Source organism: Condylostylus longicornis, unplaced genomic scaffold, assembly GCF_029603195.1.
Source record: "Condylostylus longicornis isolate FDR11 unplaced genomic scaffold, ASM2960319v2 ptg000399l, whole genome shotgun sequence".
NCBI classification, from domain to species: domain Eukaryota; kingdom Metazoa; phylum Arthropoda; class Insecta; order Diptera; family Dolichopodidae; genus Condylostylus; species Condylostylus longicornis.
Window position 1 is genome coordinate 1 of NW_026578359.1, and position 21827 is coordinate 21827.

The window sequence follows — 21827 nt, forward strand, 5'->3', positions numbered from 1 at the left end:
GGTTTGAATCCCACACTTGTCATTCTTTGATTTACAATCACTCATACTCTCTTTTTTCATGATACTTTCAACATAAATCTTTCACGAACATTTGACCAATTGAAAACTAATATAGTAGACAAGTTAGACCACTTTTTGATTTACAATCACTCATACTCTCTTTTTTCACGATACTTTCAACATAAATCTTTCACGAACATTTGACCAATTGAAAACTAATATAGTAGACAAGTTAGACGACTTTTTGATTTACAATCACTCATACTCTCTTTTTTCATGATACTTTCAACATAAATCTTTCACGAACATTTGACCAATTGAAAACTAATATAGTAGACAAGTTAGACCACTTTTTGATTTACAATCACTCATACTCTCTTTTTTCATGTACTTTCAACATAAATCTTTCACGAACATTTGACCAATTGAAAACTAATATAGTAGATAAGTTGGCCGAGTGGTCTAAGGCGTTGCGTTAAGGCCGCAGTCCGAAAGGGCGTGGGTTCGAATCCCACACTTGTTATTCTTTGACTCATACTCTCTTTTTTCATGATACTTTCAACATAAATCTTTCACGAACATTTGACCAATTGAAAACTAATATAGTAGACAAGTTGGCCATGTGGTCTAAGGGGCTGCGCTAAGACCGCAGTCCGAAAGGGTGTGCGTTTGAATCTCATACTTGTCATTCCATACTCTTCTTTTTCGTGATACTTTCAATATAAATCTTTCACAGAACTAGTATTGATTTGACCAATGAGTATTAATAGTAGACAAGTTGGCCGAGTGGTCTAAGGCGCTGCGTTAAGGCCGAAGTCCGAAAGGGCGTGGGTTTGAATCCCACACTTGTCATTCTTTGATTTACAATCACTCATACTCTCTTTTTTCGTGATACTTTCAACATAAATCTTTCACGAACATTTGACCAATTGAAAACTAATATAGTAGACAAGTTGGCCAAGTGGTCTAAGGGGCTGCGCTAAGACCGCAGTCCGAAAGGGTGTGCGTTTGAATCTCATACTTGTCCATACTCTTCTTTTTCGTGATACTTTCAACATAAATCTTTCACGAACATTTGACCAATTGAAAACTAATATAGTAGACAAGTTGGCCATGTGGTCTAAGGGGCTGCGCTAAGACCGCAGTCCGAAAGGGTGTGCGTTTGAATCTCATACTTGTCATTCCATACTCTTCTTTTTCGTGATACTTTCAATATAAATCTTTCACAGAACTAGTATTGATTTGACCAATGAGTATTAATAGTAGATAAGTTGGCCGAGTGGTCTAAGGCGCTGCGTTTAGGCCGCAGTCCGAAAGGGCGTGGGTTTGAATCCCACATTTGTCATTCTTTGATTTACAATCACTCATACTCTCTTTTTTCATGATACTTTCAACATAAATCTTTCACGAACATTTGACCAATTGAAAACTAATATAGTAGACAAGTTAGACCACTTTTTGATTTACAATCACTCATACTCTCTTTTTTCACGATACTTTCAACATAAATCTTTCACGAACATTTGACCAATTGAAAACTAATATAGTAGACAAGTTAGACCACTTTTTGATTTACAATCACTCATACTCTCTTTTTTCATGATACTTTCAACATAAATCTTTCACGAACATTTGACCAATTGAAAACTAATATAGTAGACAAGTTAGACCACTTTTTGATTTACAATCACTCATACTCTCTTTTTTCATGTACTTTCAACATAAATCTTTCACGAACATTTGACCAATTGAAAACTAATATAGTAGATAAGTTGGCCGAGTGGTCTAAGGCGTTGCGTTAAGGCCGCAGTCCGAAAGGGCGTGGGTTCGAATCCCACACTTGTTATTCTTTGATTTACAATCACTCATACTCTCTTTTTTCATGATACTTTCAACATAAATCTTTCACGAACATTTGACCAATTGAAAACTAATATAGTAGACAAGTTAGACCACTTTTTGATTTACAATCACTCATACTCTCTTTTTTCATGATACTTTCAACATAAATCTTTCACGAACATTTGACCAATTGAAAACTAATATAGTAGACAAGTTAGACCACTTTTTGATTTACAATCACTCATACTCTCTTTTTTCACGATACTTTCAACATAAATCTTTCACGAACATTTGACCAATTGAAAACTAATATAGTAGACAAGTTAGACCACTTTTTGATTTACAATCACTCATACTCTCTTTTTTCATGATACTTTCAACATAAATCTTTCACGAACATTTGACCAATTGAAAACTAATATAGTAGACAAGTTAGACCACTTTTTGATTTACAATCACTCATACTCTCTTTTTTCATGATACTTTCAACATAAATCTTTCACGAACATTTGACCAATTGAAAACTAATATAGTAGACTTAGACCACTTTTTGATTTACAATCACTCATACTCTCTTTTTTCATGATACTTTCAACATAAATCTTTCACGAACATTTGACCAATTGAAAACTAATATAGTAGACAAGTTAGACCACTTTTTGATTTACAATCACTCATACTCTCTTTTTTCATGTACTTTCAACATAAATCTTTCACGAACATTTGACCAATTGAAAACTAATATAGTAGATAAGTTGGCCGAGTGGTCTAAGGCGTTGCGTTAAGGCCGCAGTCCGAAAGGGCGTGGGTTCGAATCCCACACTTGTTATTCTTTGACTCATACTCTCTTTTTTCATGATACTTTCAACATAAATCTTTCACGAACATTTGACCAATTGAAAACTAATATAGTAGACAAGTTAGACCACTTTTTGATTTACAATCACTCATACTCTCTTTTTTCATGATACTTTCAACATAAATCTTTCACGAACATTTGACCAATTGAAAACTAATATAGACAAGTTGGCCAAGTGGTCTAAGGGGCTGCGCTAAGACCGCAGTCCGAAAGGGGCGTGCGTTTGAATCCCATACTTGTCATTCTTTGATTTACAATTACTCATACTCTTCTTTTTCGTGATACTTTCAATATAAATCTTTCACAGAACTAGTATTAATTTGACCAATGAGTATTAATAGTAGACAAGTTGGCCGAGTGGTCTAAGGCGCTGCGTTAAGGCCGCAGTCCGAAAGGGCGTGGGTTCGAATCCCACACTTGTCATTCTTTGATTCACAATCACTCATACTCTCTTTTTTCATGATACTTTCAACATAAATCTTTCACGAACATTTGACCAATTGAAAAGTAATATAGTAGATAAGTTAGACCACTTTTTGATTTACAATCACTCATACTCTCTTTTTTCATGATACTTTCAACATAAATCTTTCACGAACATTTGACCAATTGAAAACTAATATAGTAGACAAGTTGGCCAAGTGGTCTAAGGGGCTGCGCTAAGACCGCAGTCCGAAAGGGCGTGCGTTTGAATCCCATACTTGTTATTCTTTGATTTACAATCACTCATACTCTTCTTTTTCGTGATACTTTCAATATAAATCTTTCACAGAACTAGTATTAATTTGACCAATGAGTATTAATAGTAGACAAGTTGGCCGAGTGGTCTAAGGCGCTGCGTTAAGGCCGCAGTCCGAAAGGGCGTGGGTTCGAATCCCACACTTGTCATTCTTTGATTCACAATCACTCATACTCTCTTTTTTCATGATACTTTCAACATAAATCTTTCACGAACATTTGACCAATTGAAAACTAATATAGTAGACAAGTTAGACCACTTTTTGATTTACAATCACTCATACTCTCTTTTTTCATGATACTTTCAACATAAATCTTTCACGAACATTTGACCAATTGAAAACTAATATAGTAGACAAGTTGGCCAAGTGGTCTAAGGGGCTGCGCTAAGACCGCAGTCCGAAAGGGCGTGCGTTTGAATCCCATACTTGTCATTCTTTGATTTACAATCACTCATACTCTTCTTTTTCGTGATACTTTCAATATAAATCTTTCACAGAACTAGTATTGATTTGACTAATGAGTATTAATAGTAGGCAAGTTGGCCGAGTGGTCTAAGGCGTTGCGTTAAGGCCGCAGTCCGAAAGGGCGTGGGTTCGAATCCCACACTTGTCATTCTTTGATTTACAATCACTAATCACTCATACTTTCATGATACTTTCAACATAAATCTTTCACAGAACTAATATTGATTTGACCAATTGAAAACTAATAGTAGACAAGTTGGCCAAGTGGTATAAGGCGTTGTGCTAAGACCGCAGTCCGAAAGGGCGTGCGTTTGAATCCCACACTTGTCATTCTTTGATTTACAATCACTCATACTCTCTTTTTTCATGATACTTTCAATATAAATCTTTCACAGAACTAGTATTGATTTGACCAATGAGTATTAATAGTAGACAAGTTGGCCGAGTGGTCTAAGGCGTTGCGTTAAGACCGCATTCCGAAAGGGCGTGGGTTCGAATCCCACACTTGTCATTCTTTGATTTACAATCACTAATCACTCATACTTTCATGATACTTTCAACATAAATCTTTCACAGAACTAATATTGATTTGACCAATTGAAAACTAATAGTAGACAAGTTGGCCAAGTGGTATAAGGCGTTGTGCTAAGACCGCAGTCCATACTTGTCATTCTTTGATTTACAATCACTCATACTCTTCTTTTTCGTGATACTTTTAATATAAATCTTTCACAGAACTAGTATTGATTTGACCAATGAGTATTAATAGTAGACAAGTTGGCCGAGTGGTCTAAGGCGCTGCGTTAAGGCCGCAGTCCGAAAGGGCGTGGGTTCGAATCCCACACTTATTATTCTTTGATTTACAATCACTCATACTCTCTTTTTTCATGATACTTTCAACATAAATCTTTCACGAACATTTGACCAATTGAAAACTAATATAGTAGACAAGTTGGCCAAGTGGTCTAAGGGGCTGCGCTAAGACCGTAGTCCGAAAGGGCGTGCGTTTGAATCCCATACTTGTCATTCTTTGATTTACAATCACTCATACTCTTCTTTTTCGTGATACTTTCAATATAAATCTTTCACAGAACTAGTATTGATTTGACCAATGAGTATTAATAGTAGACAAGTTGGCCGAGTGGTCTAAGGCGCTACGTTAAGGCCGCAGTCCGAAAGGGCGTGGGTTCGAATCCCATACTTGTCATTCTTTGATTTACAATCACTAATCACTCATACTTTCATGATACTTTCAACATAAATCTTTCACAGAACTAATATTGATTTGACCAATTGAAAACTAATAGTAGACAAGTTGGCCAAGTGGTATAAGGCGTTGTGCTAAGACCGCAGTCCGAAAGGGCGTGCGTTTGAATCCCATACTTGTCATTCTTTGATTTACAATCACTCATACTCTTCTTTTTCGTGATACTTTCAATATAAATCTTTCACAGAACTAGTATTGATTTGACCAATGAGTATTAATAGTAGACAAGTTGGCCGAGTGGTCTAAGGCGCTGCGTTAAGGCCGCAGTCCGAAAGGGCGTGGGTTCGAATCCCACACTTGTCATTCTTTGATTTACAATCACTCATACTCTCTTTTTTCATGATACTTTCAACATAATCTTTCACGAACATTTGACCAATTGAAAACTAATATAGTAGACAAGTTGGCCAAGTGGTCTAAGGGGCTGCGCTAAGACCGCAGTCCGAAAGGGTGTGCGTTTGAATCTCATACTTGTCATTCCATACTCTTCTTTTTCGTGATACTTTCAATATAAATCTTTCACAGAACTAGTATTGATTTGACCAATGAGTATTAATAGTAGATAAGTTGGCCGAGTGGTCTAAGGCGCTGCGTTTAGGCCGCAGTCCGAAAGGGCGTGGGTTCGAATCCCACACTTGTCATTCTTTGATTTACAATCACTAATCACTCATACTTTCATGATACTTTCAACATAAATCTTTCACAGAACTAATATTGATTTGACCAATTGAAAACTAATAGTAGACAAGTTGGCCAAGTGGTATAAGGCGTTGTGCTAAGACCGCAGTCCGAAAGGGCGTGCGTTTGAATCCCATACTTGTCATTCTTTGATTTACAATCACTCATACTCTTCTTTTTCGTGATACTTTCAATATAAATCTTTCACAGAACTAGTATTGATTTGACCAATGAGTATTAATAGTAGACAAGTTGGCCGAGTGGTCTAAGGCGCTGCGTTAAGGCCGCAGTCCGAAAGGGCGTGGGTTCGAATCCCACACTTGTCATTCTTTGATTTACAATCACTCATACTCTCTTTTTTCATGATACTTTCAACATAATCTTTCACGAACATTTGACCAATTGAAAACTAATATAGTAGACAAGTTGGCCAAGTGGTCTAAGGGGCTGCGCTAAGACCGCAGTCCGAAAGGGTGTGCGTTTGAATCTCATACTTGTCATTCCATACTCTTCTTTTTCGTGATACTTTCAACATAAATCTTTCACAGAACTAGTATTGATTTGACCAATGAGTATTAATAGTAGATAAGTTGGCCGAGTGGTCTAAGGCGCTGCGTTTAGGCCGCAGTCCGAAAGGGCGTGGGTTCGAATCCCACACTTGTCATTCTTTGATTTACAATCACTCATACTCTCTTTTTTCATGATACTTTCAACATAAATCTTTCACGAACATTTGACCAATTGAAAACTAATATAGTAGACAAGTTAGACCACTTTTTGATTTACAATCACTCATACTCTCTTTTTTCATGATACTTTCAACATAAATCTTTCACGAACATTTGACCAATTGAAAACTAATATAGTAGACAAGTTGGCCAAGTGGTCTAAGGGGCTGCGCTAAGACCGCAGTCCGAAAGGGCGTGCGTTTGAATCCCATACTTGTCATTTTTTGATTTACAATCACTCATACTCTTCTTTTTCGTGATACTTTCAATATAAATCTTTCACGAACATTTGACCAATTGAAAACTAATATAGTAGACAAGTTGGCCAAGTGGTCTAAGGGGCTGCGCTAAGACCGTAGTCCGAAAGGGCGTGCGTTTGAATCCCATACTTGTCATTCTTTGATTTACAATCACTCATACTCTTCTTTTTCGTGATACTTTCAATATAAATCTTTCACAGAACTAGTATTGATTTGACCAATGAGTATTAATAGTAGACAAGTTGGCCGAGTGGTCTAAGGCGCTGCGTTAAGGCCGCAGTCCGAAAGGGCGTGGGTTCGAATCCCACACTTGTCATTCTTTGATTTACAATCACTCATACTCTCTTTTTTCATGATACTTTCAATATAAATCTTTCACAGAACTAGTATTGATTTGACCAATGAGTATTAATAGTAGACAAGTTGGCCGAGTGGTCTAAGGCGCTGCGTTAAGGCCGCAGTCCGAAAGGGCGTGGGTTCGAATCCCACACTTGTCATTCTTTGATTTACAATCACTCATACTCTCTTTTTTCATGATACTTTCAACATAATCTTTCACGAACATTTGACCAATTGAAAACTAATATAGTAGACAAGTTGGCCAAGTGGTCTAAGGGGCTGCGCTAAGACCGCAGTCCGAAAGGGTGTGCGTTTGAATCTCATACTTGTCATTCCATACTCTTCTTTTTCGTGATACTTTCAATATAAATCTTTCACAGAACTAGTATTGATTTGACCAATGAGTATTAATAGTAGATAAGTTGGCCGAGTGGTCTAAGGCGCTGCGTTTAGGCCGCAGTCCGAAAGGGCGTGGGTTCGAATCCCACACTTGTTATTCTTTGATTTACAATCACTCATACTCTCTTTTTTCATGATACTTTCAACATAAATCTTTCACGAACATTTGACCAATTGAAAACTAATATAGTAGACAAGTTAGACCACTTTTTGATTTACAATCACTCATACTCTCTTTTTTCATGATACTTTCAACATAAATCTTTCACGAACATTTGACCAATTGAAAACTAATATAGTAGACAAGTTGGCCAAGTGGTCTAAGGGGCTGCGCTAAGACCGCAGTCCGAAAGGGCGTGCGTTTGAATCCCATACTTGTCATTTTTTGATTTACAATCACTCCTACTCTCTTTTTCGTGATACTTTCAATATAAATCTTTCACGAACATTTGACCAATTGAAAACTAATATAGTAGACAAGTTGGCCAAGTGGTCTAAGGGGCTGCGCTAAGACCGTAGTCCGAAAGGGCGTGCGTTTGAATCGCATACTTGTCATTCTTTGATTTACAATCACTCATACTCTTCTTTTTCGTGATACTTTCAATATAAATCTTTCACAGAACTAGTATTGATTTGACCAATGAGTATTAATAGTAGACAAGTTGGCCGAGTGGTCTAAGGCGCTGCGTTAAGGCCGCAGTCCGAAAGGGCGTGGGTTCGAATCCCACACTTGTCATTCTTTGATTTACAATCACTCATACTCTCTTTTTTCATGATACTTTCAATATAAATCTTTCACAGAACTAGTATTGATTTGACCAATGAGTATTAATAGTAGACAAGTTGGCCGAGTGGTCTAAGGCGCTGCGTTAAGGCCGCAGTCCGAAAGGGCGTGGGTTCGAATCCCACACTTGTCATTCTTTGATTTACAATCACTCATACTCTCTTTTTTCATGATACTTTCAACATAATCTTTCACGAACATTTGACCAATTGAAAACTAATATAGTAGACAAGTTGGCCAAGTGGTCTAAGGGGCTGCGCTAAGACCGCAGTCCGAAAGGGTGTGCGTTTGAATCTCATACTTGTCATTCCATACTCTTCTTTTTCGTGATACTTTCAATATAAATCTTTCACAGAACTAGTATTGATTTGACCAATGAGTATTAATAGTAGATAAGTTGGCCGAGTGGTCTAAGGCGCTGCGTTTAGGCCGCAGTCCGAAAGGGCGTGGGTTCGAATCCCACACTTGTCATTCTTTGATTTACAATCACTCATACTCTCTTTTTTCATGATACTTTCAACATAAATCTTTCACGAACATTTGACCAATTGAAAACTAATATAGTAGACAAGTTAGACCACTTTTTGATTTACAATCACTCATACTCTCTTTTTTCATGATACTTTCAACATAAATCTTTCACGAACATTTGACCAATTGAAAACTAATATAGTAGACAAGTTGGCCAAGTGGTCTAAGGGGCTGCGCTAAGACCGCAGTCCGAAAGGGCGTGCCTTTGAATCCCATACTTGTCATTTTTTGATTTACAATCACTCATACTCTTCTTTTTCGTGATACTTTCAATATAAATCTTTCACGAACATTTGACCAATTGAAAACTAATATAGTAGACAAGTTGGCCAAGTGGTCTAAGGGGCTGCGCTAAGACCGTAGTCCGAAAGGGCGTGCGTTTGAATCGCATACTTGTCATTCTTTGATTTACAATCACTCATACTCTTCTTTTTCGTGATACTTTCAATATAAATCTTTCACAGAACTAGTATTGATTTGACCAATGAGTATTAATAGTAGACAAGTTGGCCGAGTGGTCTAAGGCGCTGCGTTAAGGCCGCAGTCCGAAAGGGCGTGGGTTCGAATCCCACACTTGTCATTCTTTGATTTACAATCACTCATACTCTCTTTTTTCATGATACTTTCAACATAAATCTTTCACGAACATTTGACCAATTGAAAACTAATATAGTAGACAAGTTAGACCACTTTTTGATTTACAATCACTCATACTCTCATGATACTTTCAACATAAATCTTTCACGAACATTTAACCAATTGAAAACTAATATAGTAGACAAGTTTAAGTTGGCCAAGTGGTCTAAGGGGCTGCGCTAAGACCGCAGTCCGAAAGGGCGTGGGTTTGAATTCCACGTCATTCTTTGATTTACAATCACTAATCACTCATACTTTCATGATACTTTCAACATAAATCTTTCACAGAACTAATATTGATTTGACCAATTGAAAACTAATAGTAGACAAGTTGGCCAAGTGGTATAAGGTGCTGCGCTAAGACCGCAGTCCGAAAGGGCGTGCGTTTGAATCCCATACTTGTCATTCTTTGATTTACAATCACGCATACTCCTCTTTTTCGTGATACTTCAATATAAATCTTTCACAGAACTAGTATTGATTTGACCAATGAGTATTAATAGTAGACAAGTTGGCCGAGTGGTCTAAGGCGCTGCGTTAAAGCCGCAGCCCGAAAGGGCGTGGGTTCGAATCCCACACTTGTCATTCTTTGATTTACAATCACTCATACTCTCTTTTTTCATGATACTTTCAACATAAATCTTCACGAACATTTGACCAATTGAAAACTAATATAGTAGACAAGTTGGCCAAGTGGTCTAAGGGGCTGCGCTAAGACCGCAGTCCGAAAGGGTGTGCGTCATACTTGTCATTCTTTGATTTACAATCACTCATACTCTTCTTTTTCGTGAGTACTTTCAATATAAATCTTTCACAGAACTAGTATTGATTTGACCAATGAGTATTAATAGTAGACAAGTTGGCCGAGTGGTCTAAGGCGCTGCGTTAAGGCCGCAGCCCGAAAGGGCGTGGGTTCGAATCCCACACTTGTCATTCTTTGATTTACAATCACTCATACTCTCTTTTTTCATGATACTTTCAACATAAATCTTCACGAACATTTGACCAATTGAAAACTAATATAGTAGACAAGTTGGCCAAGTGGTCTAAGGGGCTGCGCTAAGACCGCAGTCCGAAAGGGTGTGCGTCATACTTGTCATTCTTTGATTTACAATCACTCATACTCTTCTTTTTCGTGAGTACTTTCAATATAAATCTTTCACAGAACTAGTATTGATTTGACCAATGAGTATTAATAGTAGATAAGTTGGCCGAGTGGTCTAAGGCGCTGCGTTTAGGCCGCAGTCCGAAAGGGCGTGGGTTTGAATCCCACGGTTGTTATTCTTTGATTTACAATCACTTATACTCTCTTTTTCCATGATTCTTTCAAGATAAATCTCCAAACTGTATCTTCCACGAAACTGTATAGTAGACAAGTTGGCCAAGTGGTGTGAGGCGATGCGTTAAGGCCGCAGTCCGAAAGGGCATGGGTTTGAATCACACACTGGTTATTCTTTGATTTACAATCACCCATACTCTCTTTTGGGCGTGGGTTCGAATCCCACACTTGTCATTCTTTGATTTACAATCACTAAAACTCTCTTTTTTCATGATACTTTCAATATAAATCTTTCACAGAACTAGTATTGATTTGACCAATGAGTATTAATAGCAGACAAGTTGGCCGAGTGGTCTAAGGCGCTGCGTTAAGGCCGCAGTCCGAAAGGGCGTGGGTTTGAATCCCACACTTGTCATTCTTTGATTTACAATCACTCATACTCTCTTTTTTCATGATACTTTCAACATAAATCTTTCACGAACATTTGACCAAGTGAAAACTAATATAGTAGACAAGTTGGCCAAGTGGTATAAGGCGCTGCGCTAAGACCGCAGTCCGAAAGGGCGTGCGTTTGAATCCCATACTTGTTATTCTTTGATTTACAATCACTCATACTCTTCTTTTTCGTGATACTTTCAATATAAATCTTTCACAGAACTAATATTGATTTGACCAATTGAAAACTAATAGTAGACAAGTTGGCCAAGTGGTATAAGGTGCTGCGCTAAGACCGCAGTCCGAAAGGGCGTGCGTTTGAATCCCATTGTCATTCTTTGATTTACAATCACTCATACTCTTCTTTTTCGTGATACTTTCAATATAAATCTTTCACAGAACTAGTATTGATTTGACCAATGAGTATTAATAGTAGACAAGTTGGCCGAGTGGTCTAAGGCGCTGCGTTAAGGCCGCAGTCCGAAAGGGCGTGGGTTCGAATCCCACACTTGTCATTCTTTTATTTACAATCACTCATACTCTCTTTTTGGGCGTGGGTTCGAATCCCACACTTGTCATTCTTTGATTTACAATCACTAAAACTCTCTTTTTTCATGATACTTTCAATATAAATCTTTCACAGAACTAGTATTGATTTGACCAATGAGTATTAATAGCAGACAAGTTGGCCGAGCGGTCTAAGGCGCTGCGTTAAGGCCGCAGTCCGAAAGGGCGTGGGTTCGAATCCCACACTTGTCGTTCTTTGATTTACAATCACTCATACTCTCTTTTTTCATGATACTTTCAACATAAATCTTTCACAGAACTAATATTGATTTGACCAATTGAAAACTAATAGTAGACAAGTTGGCCAAGTGGTCTAAGGCACTGCGCTAAAGCCGCAGTCCGAAAGGGCATGGGTTCGAATTCCACACTTGTCACTCTTTGATTTACAATCACTCATACTTTCATGATACTTTCAACATAAATCTTTCACAGAACTAATATTGATTTGACCAATTGAAAACTAATAGTAGACAAGTTGGCCAAGTGGTATAAGGCGCTGCGCTAAGACCGCAGTCCGAAAGGGCGTGCGTTTGAATCCCATACTTGTTATTCTTTGATTTACAATCACTCATACTCTTCTTTTTCGTGATACTTTCAATATAAATCTTTCACAGAACTAGTATTGATTTGACCAATGAGTATTAATAGTAGACAAGTTGGCCGAGTGGTCTAAGGCGCTGCGGGCGTGGGTTTGAATCCCATACTTGTTATTCTTTGATTTACAATCACTCATACTCTTCTTTTTCGTGATACTTTCAATATAAATCTTTCACAGAACTAGTATTGATTTGACCAATGAGTATTAATAGTAGACAAGTTGGCCGAGTGGTCTAAGGCGCTGCGGGCGTGGGTTTGAATCCCACAGTTGTTATTCTTTGATTTACAATCACTCATACTCTCTTTATGATTTATGTTTTCATGATACTTTCAGCATAAATCTTTCACGAACATTTGACCAATTGAAAACTAATATAGTAGACAAGTTGGCCAAGTGGTCTAAGAGGCTGCGCTAAGACCGCAGTCCGAAAGGGCATGCGTTTGAATCCCATACTTGTCATTCTTTGATTTACAATCACTCATACTTTTCTTTTTCGTGATACTTTCAATATAAATCTTTCACAGAACTAGTATTGATTTGACCAATGAGTATTAATAGTAGACAAGTTGGCCGAGTGGTCCAAGGCGCTGCGTTTCCGCAGTCCGAAAGGGCGTGGGTTCGAATCCCATAGTTGTTATTCTTTGATTTACAATCACTCATACTCTCTTTTTTCATGATTCTTTCAAGATAAATCTCCCACACAAAACTGTATCTTCCACGAAACTGTATAGTAGACAAGTTGGCCAAGTGGTGTGAGGCGATGCGTTAAGGCCGCAGTCCGAAAGGGCATGGGTTTGAATTACACACTGGTTATTCTTTGATTTACAATCACCCATACTCTCTTTTGGGCGTGGGTTCGAATCCCACACTTGTCATTCTTTGATTTACAATCACTAAAACTCTTTTTTCATGATACTTTCAATATAAATCTTTCACAGAACTAGTATTGATTTGACCAATGAGTATTAATAGCAGACAAGTTGGCCGAGCGGTCTAAGGCGCTGCGTTAAGGCCGCAGTCCGAAAGGGCGTGGGTTCGAATCCCATACTTGTCATTCTTTGATTTACAATCACTCATACTCTCTTTTTTCATGATACTTTCAACATAAATCTTTCACAGAACTAATATTGATTTGACCAATTGAAAACTAATAGTAGACAAGTTGGCCAAGTGGTCTAAGGCACTGCGCTAAAGCCGCAGTCCGAAAGGGCATGGGTTTGAATTCCACACTTGTCACTCTTTGATTTACAATCACTCATACTTTCATGATACTTTCAACATAAATCTTTCACAGAACTAATATTGATTTGACCAATTGAAAACTAATAGTAGACAAGTTGGCCAAGTGGTATAAGGCGCTGAACTAAGACCGCAAGGGCGTGCGTTTGAATCCCATACTTGTCATTCTTTGATTTACAATCACTCATACTCTTCTTTTTCGTGATACTTTCTATATAAATCTTTCACAGAACTAGTATTGATTTGACCAATGAGTATTAGTTGGCATGCTGCCTGCTTCGATCAGAACCAAACTGAAGGATAAAAGTTCACTGTCTTAGCGCTTGTCCAGTCCCTACATGCTCCATGTGTCTCGCTGTGGCAACACAATCAGTTCTTGAGTTTTTTTGCTCTGTTTGCCAACTCATCAATTTTGACACATTCCAACCTCTGCCACGATGATGAGTACCAACACGTTCCTCCACATATTGGACCTCGGCGGAACGATCATCAGTCCGATGATGCTGTATTTTATTTCCGTACTACTAAGTTTGGGCATTTGCCATCTTTATTGTCGTACGAGTCTATCCCCTTGTCCGTAGGACCCTGATGGTCTTATTTATTATTAGCGGACTCGCGGCCTCTGCCATCGTTGGGAGAACCATTTACGTTGTCACCCCAATCATGTACCGTACGTTTTGGACTTCTCTGTGGACCGCCATCGACGCTTATGACCAGAAGCTCTCCCACTGGGGTGATGGAGTATCAACTACCATCATTGAATCCACCCCATCACAAGTTTCCAATGGACCATGGACCCCCATTGCATTCGGTATACTCGCGGCGGGACTTGTTGTCTGTGTGGTTACAGCGAGAACCTTTCCATTAGTAGACAAGTTGGCCGAGCGGTCTAAGGCGCTGCGTTAAGGCCGCAGTCCGAAAGGGCGTTGGTTCGAATCCCACACTTGTTATTCTTTGATTTACAATCACTCATACTCTCTTTTTTCATGATACTTTCAACATAAATCTTTCACAGAACTAATATTGATTTGACCAATTGAAAACTAATAGTAGACAAGTTGGCCAAGTGGTCTAAGGCACTGCGCTAAAGCCGCAGTCCGAAAGGGCATGGGTTCGAATTCCACACTTGTCACTCTTTGATTTACAATCACTCATACTTTCATGATACTTTCAACATAAATCTTTCACAGAACTAATATTGATTTGACCAATTGAAAACTAATAGTAGACAAGTTGGCCAAGTGGTATAAGGCGCTGCGCTAAGACCGCAGTCCGAAAGGGCGTGCGTTTGAATCCCATACTTGTTATTCTTTGATTTACAATCACTCATACTCTTCTTTTTCGTGATACTTTCAATATAAATCTTTCACAGAACTAGTATTGATTTGACCAATGAGTATTAATAGTAGACAAGTTGGCCGAGTGGTCTAAGGCGCTGCGTTTAGGCCGCAGTCCGAAAGGGCGTGGGTTTGAATCCCACAGTTGTTATTCTTTGATTTACAATCACTCATACTCTCTTTTTTCATGATTTATGTTTTCATGATACTTTCAACATAAATCTTTCACGAACATTTGACCAATTGAAAACTAATACAGTAGACAAGTTGGCCAAGTGGTCTAAGAGGCTGCGCTAAGACCGCAGTCCGAAAGGGCGTGCGTTTGAATCCCATACTTGTCATTCTTTGATTTACAATCACTCATACTTTTCTTTTTCGTGATACTTTCAATATAAATCTTTCACAGAACTAGTATTGATTTGACCAATGAGTATTAATAGTAGACAAGTTGGCCGAGTGGTCCAAGGCGCTGCGTTTCCGCAGTCTGAAAGGGCGTGGGTTCGAATCCCATAGTTGTTATTCTTTGATTTACAATCACTCATACTCTCTTTTTTCATGATTCTTTCAAGATAAATCTCCGACACAAAACTATATCTTCCACGAAACTGTATAGTAGACAAGTTGGCCAAGTGGTGTGAGGCGATGCGTTAAGGCCGCAGTCCGAAAGGGCATGGGTTTGAATTACACACTGGTTATTCTTTGATTTACAATCACCCATACTCCCTTTTGGGCGTGGGTTCGAATCCCACACTTGTCATTCTTTGATTTACAATCACTAAAACTCTCTTTTTTCATGATACTTTCAATATAAATCTTTCACAGAACTAGTATTGATTTGACCAATGAGTATTAATAGCAGACAAGTTGGCCGAGCGGTCTAAGGCGCTGCGTTAAGGCCGCAGTCCGAAAGGGCGTGGGTTCGAATCCCATACTTGTCATTCTTTGATTTACAATCACTCATATCTTTCACAGAACTAATATTGATTTGACCAATTGAAAACTAATAGTAGACAAGTTGGCCAAGTGGTCTAAGGCACTGCGCTAAAGCCGCAGTCCGAAATGGCATGGGTTCGAATTCCACACTTATCACTCTTTGATTTACAATCACTCATACTTTCATGATACTTTCAACATAAATCTTTCACAGAACTAATATTGATTTGACCAATTGAAAACTAATAGTAGACAAGTTGGCCAAGTGGTATAAGGCGCTGCGCTAAGACCGCAAGGGCGTGCGTTTGAATCCCATACTTGTCATTCTTTGATTTACAATCACTCATACTCTTCTTTTTCGTGATACTTTCAATATAAATCTTTCACAGAACTAGTATTGATTTGACCAATGAGTATTAGTTGGCGTGCTGCCTGCTTCGATCAGAACCAAACTGAAGGATAAAAGTTCACTGTCTTAGCGCTTGTCCAGTCCCTACATGCGTCTCGCTGTGGCAACACAATCAGTTCTTGAGTTTTTTTGCTCTGTTTGCCAACTCATCAATTTTGACACATTCCAACCTCTGCCACGATGATGAGTACCAACACGTTCCTCCACATATTGGACCTCGGCGGAACGATCATCAGTCCGATGATGCTGTATTTTATTTCCGTACTACTAAGTTTGGCATTTGCCATCTTTATTGTCGTACGAGTCTATCCCCTTGTCCGTAGGACCCTGATGGTCTTATTTATTATTAGCGGACTCGCGGCCTCTGCCATCGTTGGGAGAACCATTTACGTTGTCACCCCAATCCTGTACCGTACGTTTTGGACTTCTCTGTGGACCGCCATCGACGCTTATGACCAGAAGCTCTCCCACTGGGGTGATGGAATATCAACTACCATCATTGAATCCACCCCATCACAAGTTTCCAATGGACCATGGACCCCCATTGCATTCGGTATACTCGCGGCGGGACTTGTTGTCTGTGTGGTTACAGCGAGAACCTTTCCATTAGTAGACAAGTTGGCCGAGTGGTCTAAGGCGCTGCGTTAAGGCAGCAGTCCGAAAGGGCGTGGGTTCGAATCCCACACTTGTTATTCTTTGATTTACAATCACTCATACTCTCTGCTAACATGATACTTTCAACATAAATCTTTCACGAACATTTGACCAATTGAAAACTAATATAGTAGACAAGTTAGACCACTTTTTGATTTACAATCACTCATACTCTCTTTTTTCATGATACTTTCAACATAAATCTTTCACGAACATTTGACCAATTGAAAACTAATATAGTAGACAAGTTGGCCAAGTGGTCTAAGGGGCTGCGCTAAGACCGCAGTCCGAAAGGGTGTGCGTTTGAATCCCACACTTGTTATTCTTTGATTTACAATCACTTCGAACCCACACTTATTATTCTTTGATTTACAATCACTCATACTCTCTGCTAACATGATACTTTCAACATAAATCTTTCACAGAACTAATATGACCAATTGAAAACTAATAGCAGACAAGTTGGCCGAGCGGTCTAAGGCGCTGCGTTAAGGCCGCAGTCCGGAAGGGCGTGGGTTCGAATCCCACACTTGTCATTCTTTGATTTACAATCACTCATACTCTCTTTTTTCATGATACTTTCAACATAAATCTTTCACAGAACTAATATTGATTTGACCAATTGAAAACTAATAGTAGACAAGTTGGCCAAGTGGTCTAAGGCACTGCGCTAAAGCCGCAGTCCGAAAGGGCATGGGTTCGAATTCCACACTTGTCACTCTTTGATTTACAATCACTCATACTTTCATGATACTTTCAACATAAATCTTTCACAGAACTAGTATTGATTTGACCAATGAGTATTAATAGTAGACAAGTTGGCCGAGTGGTATAAGGCGCTGCGCTAAGACCGCAGTCCGAAAGGGCGTGCGTTTGAATCCCATACTTGTTATTCTTTGATTTACAATCACTCATACTCTTCGTGATACTTTCAATATAAATCTTTCACAGAACTAGTATTGATTTGACCAATGAGTATTAATAGTAGACAAGTTGGCCGAGTGGTCTAAGGCGCTGCGTTTAGGCCGCAGTCCGAAAGGGCGTGGGTTTGAATCCCACAGTTGTTATTCTTTGATTTACAATCACTCATACTCTCTTTTTTCATGATACTTTCAACATAAATCTTTCACGAACATTTGATTGAAAACCAATATAGTAGACAAGTTAGCCAAGTGGTCTAAGAGGCTGCGCTAAGACCGCAGTCCGAAAGGGCGTGTAATAAGATTCGCGGCCCAAAGCGTGGGAATGGTGATCATTGTGGCGAATGGAAGAATGGTGCAAGTCCAGCAAAATCCGGAGTTCAACACGTAAGTACCCGCAGCAGAGAGCGTGGATACCGTTAACCACATGGAGGAAGAGTTGGCAAAGTAAGAAACCATGGGGAAAAGCTAGGGAAAAACACACTGAACTATGGAAACGTAGATAAAAAAGCCGGTCACAATCATTAAGACCACGAACGCAGGATACTTTAGGCATCTGAGAATGAAATGATGCGTGACAAAGAAGAAGGATAAACAACATACCCAGAAAGTTAGGGTCATGGATGTCTAGCGTGAGCAGCGTAGACAGAAAGCATGTAAAAACGGAGAAGAAGGAGGTCGTCATTCTAACAAAGGGGAAAAAGAACCGTAGATCCCGAGGTTGAGAAAATATCAAAAGCTTACGGGTGAGTGAGCTCAGACAACAATTGCACCGCCAAGTGTGGTGGTACTCCTAGGGCGGGAGACAAGAGGATAGCATGCTTGATTTCTTTTCCTGGTTTTCTCAAGTCTGTGTCTCGTAGAACAAAGTCTCAAAAACCCATCACTCATACTCTCTGCTAACATGATACTTTCAACATAAATCTTTCACGAACATTTGACCAATTGAAAACTAATATAGTAGACAAGTTAGACCACTTTTTGATTTACAATCACTCATACTCTCTTTTTTCATGATACTTTCAACATAAATCTTTCACGAACATTTGACCAATTGAAAACTAATATAGTAGACAAGTTTAAGTTGGTCTAAGGGGCTGCGCTAAGACCGCAGTCCGAAAGGGCGTGGGTTTGAATTCCACGTCATTCTTTGATTTACAATCACTAATCACTCATACTTTCATGATACTTTCAACATATCAGAACTAATATTGATTTGACCAATTGAAAACTAATAGTAGACAAGTTGGCCAAGTGGTATAAGGCGCTGCGCTAAGACCGCAGTCCGAAAGGGCGTGCGTTTGAATCCCATACTTGTCATTCTTTGATTTTCACTCATACTCTTCTTTTTCGTGATACTTCAATATAAATCTTTCACAGAACTAGTATTGATTTGACCAATGAGTATTAATAGTAGACAAGTTGGCCGAGTGGTCTAAGGCGCTGCGTTAAGGCCGCAGTCCGAAAGGCCGTGGGTTCGAATCACACACTTGTCATTCTTTGATTTACAATCACTCATACTCTCTTTTTTCATGATACTTTCAACATAAATCTTTCACGAACATTTGACCAATTGAAAACTAATATAGTAGACAAGTTGGCCAAGTGGTCTAAGGGGCTGCGCTAAGACCGCAGCCCGAAAGGGTGTGCGTTTGAATCCCACACTTGTTATTCTTTGATTTACAATCACTTCGAACCCACACTTGTTATTCTTTGATTTACAATCACTCATACTCTCTGCTAACATGATACTTTCAACATAAATCTTTAGAACTAATATGACCAATTGAAAACTAATAGCAGACAAGTTGACCGAGCGGTCTAAGGCGCTGCGTTAAGGCCGCAGTCCGAAAGGGCGTGCGTTTGAATCCCATACTTGTCATTCTTTGATTTTCACTCATACTCTTCTTTTTCGTGATACTTCAATATAAATCTTTCACAGAACTAGTATTGATTTGACCAATGAGTATTAATACAAGTTGGCCGAGTGGTCTAAGGCGCTGCGTTAAGGCCGCAGTCCGAAAGGCCGTGGGTTCGAATCACACACTTGTCATTCTTTGATTTACAATCACTCATACTCTCTTTTTTCATGATACTTTCAACATAAATCTTTCACGAACATTTGACCAATTGAAAACTAATATAGTAGACAAGGGCTGCGCTAAGACCGCAGCCCGAAAGGGTGTGCGTTTGAATCCCACACTTGTTATTCTTTGATTTACAATCACTTCGAACCCACACTTGTTATTCTTTGATTTACAATCACTCATACTCTCTGCTAACATGATACTTTCAACATAAATCTTTAGAACTAATATGACCAATTGAAAACTAATAGCAGACAAGTTGACCGAGCGGTCTAAGGCGCTGCGTTAAGGCCGCAGTCCGAAAGGGCGTGGGTTCGAATCCCACACTTGTCATTCTTTGATTTACAATCACTCATACTCTCTTTTTTCCTGATACTTTCAACATAAATCTTTCACAGAACTAATATTGATTTGACCAATTGAAAACTAATAGTAGACAAGTTGGCCAAGTGGTCTAAAGCCGCAGTCCGAAAGGGCATGGGTTCGAATTCCACACTTGTCACTCTTTGATTTACAATCACTCATACTTTCATGATACTTTCAACATAAATCTTTCACAGAACTAGTATTGATTTGACCAATGAGTATTAATAGTAGACAAGTTGGCCGAGTGGTATAAGGCGCTGCGCTAAGACCGCAGTCCGAAAGGGCGTGCGTTTGAATCCCATACTTGTTATTCTTTGATTTACAATCACTCATACTCTTCTTTTTCGTGATACTTTCAATATAAATCTTTCACAGAACTAGTATTGATTTGACCAATGAGTATTAATAGTAGACAAGTTGGCCGAGTGGTCTAAGGCGCTGCGCTAAGACCGCAGTCCGAAAGGGCGTGCGTTTGAATCCCATACTTGTTATTCTTTGATTTACAATCACTCATACTCTTCGTGATACTTTCAATATAAATCTTTCACAGAACTAGTATTGATTTGACCAATGAGTATTAATAGTAGACAAGTTGGCCGAGTGGTCTAAGGCGCTGCGTTTAGGCCGCAGTCCGAAAGGGCGTGGGTTTGAATCCCACAGTTGTTATTCTTTGATTTACAATCACTCATACTCTCTTTTTTCATGATACTTTCAACATAAATCTTTCACGAACATTTGATTGAAAACCAATATAGTAGACAAGTTAGCCAGGTGGTCTAAGAGGCTGCGCTAAGACCGCAGTCCGAAAGGGCGTGTAATAAGATTCGCGGCCCAAAGCGTGGGAATGGTGATCATTGTGGCGAATGGAAGAATGGTGCAAGTCCAGCAAAATCCGGAGTTCAACACGTAAGTACCCGCAGCAGAGAGCGTGGATACCGTTAACCACATGGAGGAAGAGTTGGCAAAGTAAGAAACCATGGGGAAAAGCTAGGGAAAAACACACTGAACTATGGAAACGTAGATAAAAAAGCCGGTCACAATCATTAAGACCACGAACGCAGGATACTTTAGGCATCTGAGAATGAAATGATGCGTGAAGTATATAATATAACCACAAAGAAGAAGGATAAACAACATACCCAGAAAGTTAGGGTCATGGATGTCTAGCGTGAGCAGCGTAGACAGAAAGCATGTAAAAACGGAGAAGAAGGAGGTCGTCATTCTAACAAAGGGGAAAAAGAACCGTAGATCCCGAGGTTGAGAAAATATCAAAAGCTTACGGGTGACTGAGCTCAGACAACAATTGCACCGCCAAGTGTGGTGGTACTCCTAGGGCGGGAGACAAGAGGATAGCATGCTTGATTTCTTTTCCTGGTTTTCTTAAGTCTGTGTCTCGTAGAACAAAGTCTCAAAAACCCATCACTCATACTCTCTGCTAACATGATACTTTCAACATAAATCTTTCACGAACATTT

General features: G+C 39.1%; 32 non-coding genes across 32 annotated transcripts; all 32 read left to right on the top strand.

Annotated features, from left to right (window-relative positions):
- Nucleotides 1-443: 443 nt before the first annotated feature.
- Trnal-aag (transfer RNA leucine (anticodon AAG)) lies at nucleotides 444-523 on the top strand. Its single transcript has one exon. It is a non-coding gene; the product is annotated as a tRNA-Leu (tRNA).
- A 249-nt stretch (nucleotides 524-772) lies between these two features.
- Nucleotides 773-852, top strand: Trnal-aag (transfer RNA leucine (anticodon AAG)). Its single transcript has one exon. It is a non-coding gene; the product is annotated as a tRNA-Leu (tRNA).
- A 413-nt stretch (nucleotides 853-1265) lies between these two features.
- Trnal-uag (transfer RNA leucine (anticodon UAG)) lies at nucleotides 1266-1345 on the top strand. Its single transcript has one exon. It is a non-coding gene; the product is annotated as a tRNA-Leu (tRNA).
- Nucleotides 1346-1766: 421 nt separating this feature from the next.
- Trnal-aag (transfer RNA leucine (anticodon AAG)) lies at nucleotides 1767-1846 on the top strand. The gene has a single exon. It is a non-coding gene; the product is annotated as a tRNA-Leu (tRNA).
- Nucleotides 1847-2591: 745 nt separating this feature from the next.
- Trnal-aag (transfer RNA leucine (anticodon AAG)) lies at nucleotides 2592-2671 on the top strand. The gene has a single exon. It is a non-coding gene; the product is annotated as a tRNA-Leu (tRNA).
- Nucleotides 2672-3044: 373 nt separating this feature from the next.
- On the top strand, nucleotides 3045-3124 carry Trnal-aag (transfer RNA leucine (anticodon AAG)). The gene has a single exon. It is a non-coding gene; the product is annotated as a tRNA-Leu (tRNA).
- Nucleotides 3125-3509: 385 nt separating this feature from the next.
- Nucleotides 3510-3589, top strand: Trnal-aag (transfer RNA leucine (anticodon AAG)). Its single transcript has one exon. It is a non-coding gene; the product is annotated as a tRNA-Leu (tRNA).
- Nucleotides 3590-3974: 385 nt separating this feature from the next.
- On the top strand, nucleotides 3975-4054 carry Trnal-aag (transfer RNA leucine (anticodon AAG)). The gene has a single exon. It is a non-coding gene; the product is annotated as a tRNA-Leu (tRNA).
- Nucleotides 4055-4337: 283 nt separating this feature from the next.
- On the top strand, nucleotides 4338-4417 carry Trnal-aag (transfer RNA leucine (anticodon AAG)). Its single transcript is given in 2 exon segments — nucleotides 4338-4375; nucleotides 4382-4417. It is a non-coding gene; the product is annotated as a tRNA-Leu (tRNA).
- A 260-nt stretch (nucleotides 4418-4677) lies between these two features.
- On the top strand, nucleotides 4678-4757 carry Trnal-aag (transfer RNA leucine (anticodon AAG)). The gene has a single exon. It is a non-coding gene; the product is annotated as a tRNA-Leu (tRNA).
- Nucleotides 4758-5033: 276 nt separating this feature from the next.
- On the top strand, nucleotides 5034-5113 carry Trnal-aag (transfer RNA leucine (anticodon AAG)). Its single transcript has one exon. It is a non-coding gene; the product is annotated as a tRNA-Leu (tRNA).
- A 283-nt stretch (nucleotides 5114-5396) lies between these two features.
- Trnal-aag (transfer RNA leucine (anticodon AAG)) lies at nucleotides 5397-5476 on the top strand. The gene has a single exon. It is a non-coding gene; the product is annotated as a tRNA-Leu (tRNA).
- A 258-nt stretch (nucleotides 5477-5734) lies between these two features.
- Trnal-uag (transfer RNA leucine (anticodon UAG)) lies at nucleotides 5735-5814 on the top strand. Its single transcript has one exon. It is a non-coding gene; the product is annotated as a tRNA-Leu (tRNA).
- Nucleotides 5815-6097: 283 nt separating this feature from the next.
- Nucleotides 6098-6177, top strand: Trnal-aag (transfer RNA leucine (anticodon AAG)). The gene has a single exon. It is a non-coding gene; the product is annotated as a tRNA-Leu (tRNA).
- Nucleotides 6178-6435: 258 nt separating this feature from the next.
- Nucleotides 6436-6515, top strand: Trnal-uag (transfer RNA leucine (anticodon UAG)). The gene has a single exon. It is a non-coding gene; the product is annotated as a tRNA-Leu (tRNA).
- Nucleotides 6516-7075: 560 nt separating this feature from the next.
- Trnal-aag (transfer RNA leucine (anticodon AAG)) lies at nucleotides 7076-7155 on the top strand. Its single transcript has one exon. It is a non-coding gene; the product is annotated as a tRNA-Leu (tRNA).
- A 101-nt stretch (nucleotides 7156-7256) lies between these two features.
- On the top strand, nucleotides 7257-7336 carry Trnal-aag (transfer RNA leucine (anticodon AAG)). The gene has a single exon. It is a non-coding gene; the product is annotated as a tRNA-Leu (tRNA).
- Nucleotides 7337-7594: 258 nt separating this feature from the next.
- Nucleotides 7595-7674, top strand: Trnal-uag (transfer RNA leucine (anticodon UAG)). Its single transcript has one exon. It is a non-coding gene; the product is annotated as a tRNA-Leu (tRNA).
- Nucleotides 7675-8233: 559 nt separating this feature from the next.
- Trnal-aag (transfer RNA leucine (anticodon AAG)) lies at nucleotides 8234-8313 on the top strand. Its single transcript has one exon. It is a non-coding gene; the product is annotated as a tRNA-Leu (tRNA).
- Nucleotides 8314-8414: 101 nt separating this feature from the next.
- On the top strand, nucleotides 8415-8494 carry Trnal-aag (transfer RNA leucine (anticodon AAG)). Its single transcript has one exon. It is a non-coding gene; the product is annotated as a tRNA-Leu (tRNA).
- A 258-nt stretch (nucleotides 8495-8752) lies between these two features.
- Trnal-uag (transfer RNA leucine (anticodon UAG)) lies at nucleotides 8753-8832 on the top strand. The gene has a single exon. It is a non-coding gene; the product is annotated as a tRNA-Leu (tRNA).
- A 560-nt stretch (nucleotides 8833-9392) lies between these two features.
- On the top strand, nucleotides 9393-9472 carry Trnal-aag (transfer RNA leucine (anticodon AAG)). The gene has a single exon. It is a non-coding gene; the product is annotated as a tRNA-Leu (tRNA).
- A 561-nt stretch (nucleotides 9473-10033) lies between these two features.
- Nucleotides 10034-10113, top strand: Trnaf-aaa (transfer RNA phenylalanine (anticodon AAA)). Its single transcript has one exon. It is a non-coding gene; the product is annotated as a tRNA-Phe (tRNA).
- A 268-nt stretch (nucleotides 10114-10381) lies between these two features.
- Trnal-aag (transfer RNA leucine (anticodon AAG)) lies at nucleotides 10382-10461 on the top strand. The gene has a single exon. It is a non-coding gene; the product is annotated as a tRNA-Leu (tRNA).
- Nucleotides 10462-11142: 681 nt separating this feature from the next.
- Trnal-aag (transfer RNA leucine (anticodon AAG)) lies at nucleotides 11143-11222 on the top strand. The gene has a single exon. It is a non-coding gene; the product is annotated as a tRNA-Leu (tRNA).
- A 455-nt stretch (nucleotides 11223-11677) lies between these two features.
- Nucleotides 11678-11757, top strand: Trnal-aag (transfer RNA leucine (anticodon AAG)). Its single transcript has one exon. It is a non-coding gene; the product is annotated as a tRNA-Leu (tRNA).
- Nucleotides 11758-11921: 164 nt separating this feature from the next.
- Trnal-aag (transfer RNA leucine (anticodon AAG)) lies at nucleotides 11922-12001 on the top strand. Its single transcript has one exon. It is a non-coding gene; the product is annotated as a tRNA-Leu (tRNA).
- A 1380-nt stretch (nucleotides 12002-13381) lies between these two features.
- Trnal-aag (transfer RNA leucine (anticodon AAG)) lies at nucleotides 13382-13461 on the top strand. Its single transcript has one exon. It is a non-coding gene; the product is annotated as a tRNA-Leu (tRNA).
- Nucleotides 13462-15841: 2380 nt separating this feature from the next.
- Trnal-aag (transfer RNA leucine (anticodon AAG)) lies at nucleotides 15842-15921 on the top strand. The gene has a single exon. It is a non-coding gene; the product is annotated as a tRNA-Leu (tRNA).
- Nucleotides 15922-17435: 1514 nt separating this feature from the next.
- Nucleotides 17436-17515, top strand: Trnal-aag (transfer RNA leucine (anticodon AAG)). Its single transcript has one exon. It is a non-coding gene; the product is annotated as a tRNA-Leu (tRNA).
- Nucleotides 17516-19315: 1800 nt separating this feature from the next.
- Trnal-aag (transfer RNA leucine (anticodon AAG)) lies at nucleotides 19316-19395 on the top strand. The gene has a single exon. It is a non-coding gene; the product is annotated as a tRNA-Leu (tRNA).
- An 844-nt stretch (nucleotides 19396-20239) lies between these two features.
- On the top strand, nucleotides 20240-20319 carry Trnal-aag (transfer RNA leucine (anticodon AAG)). The gene has a single exon. It is a non-coding gene; the product is annotated as a tRNA-Leu (tRNA).
- Nucleotides 20320-21827: the final 1508 nt, after the last annotated feature.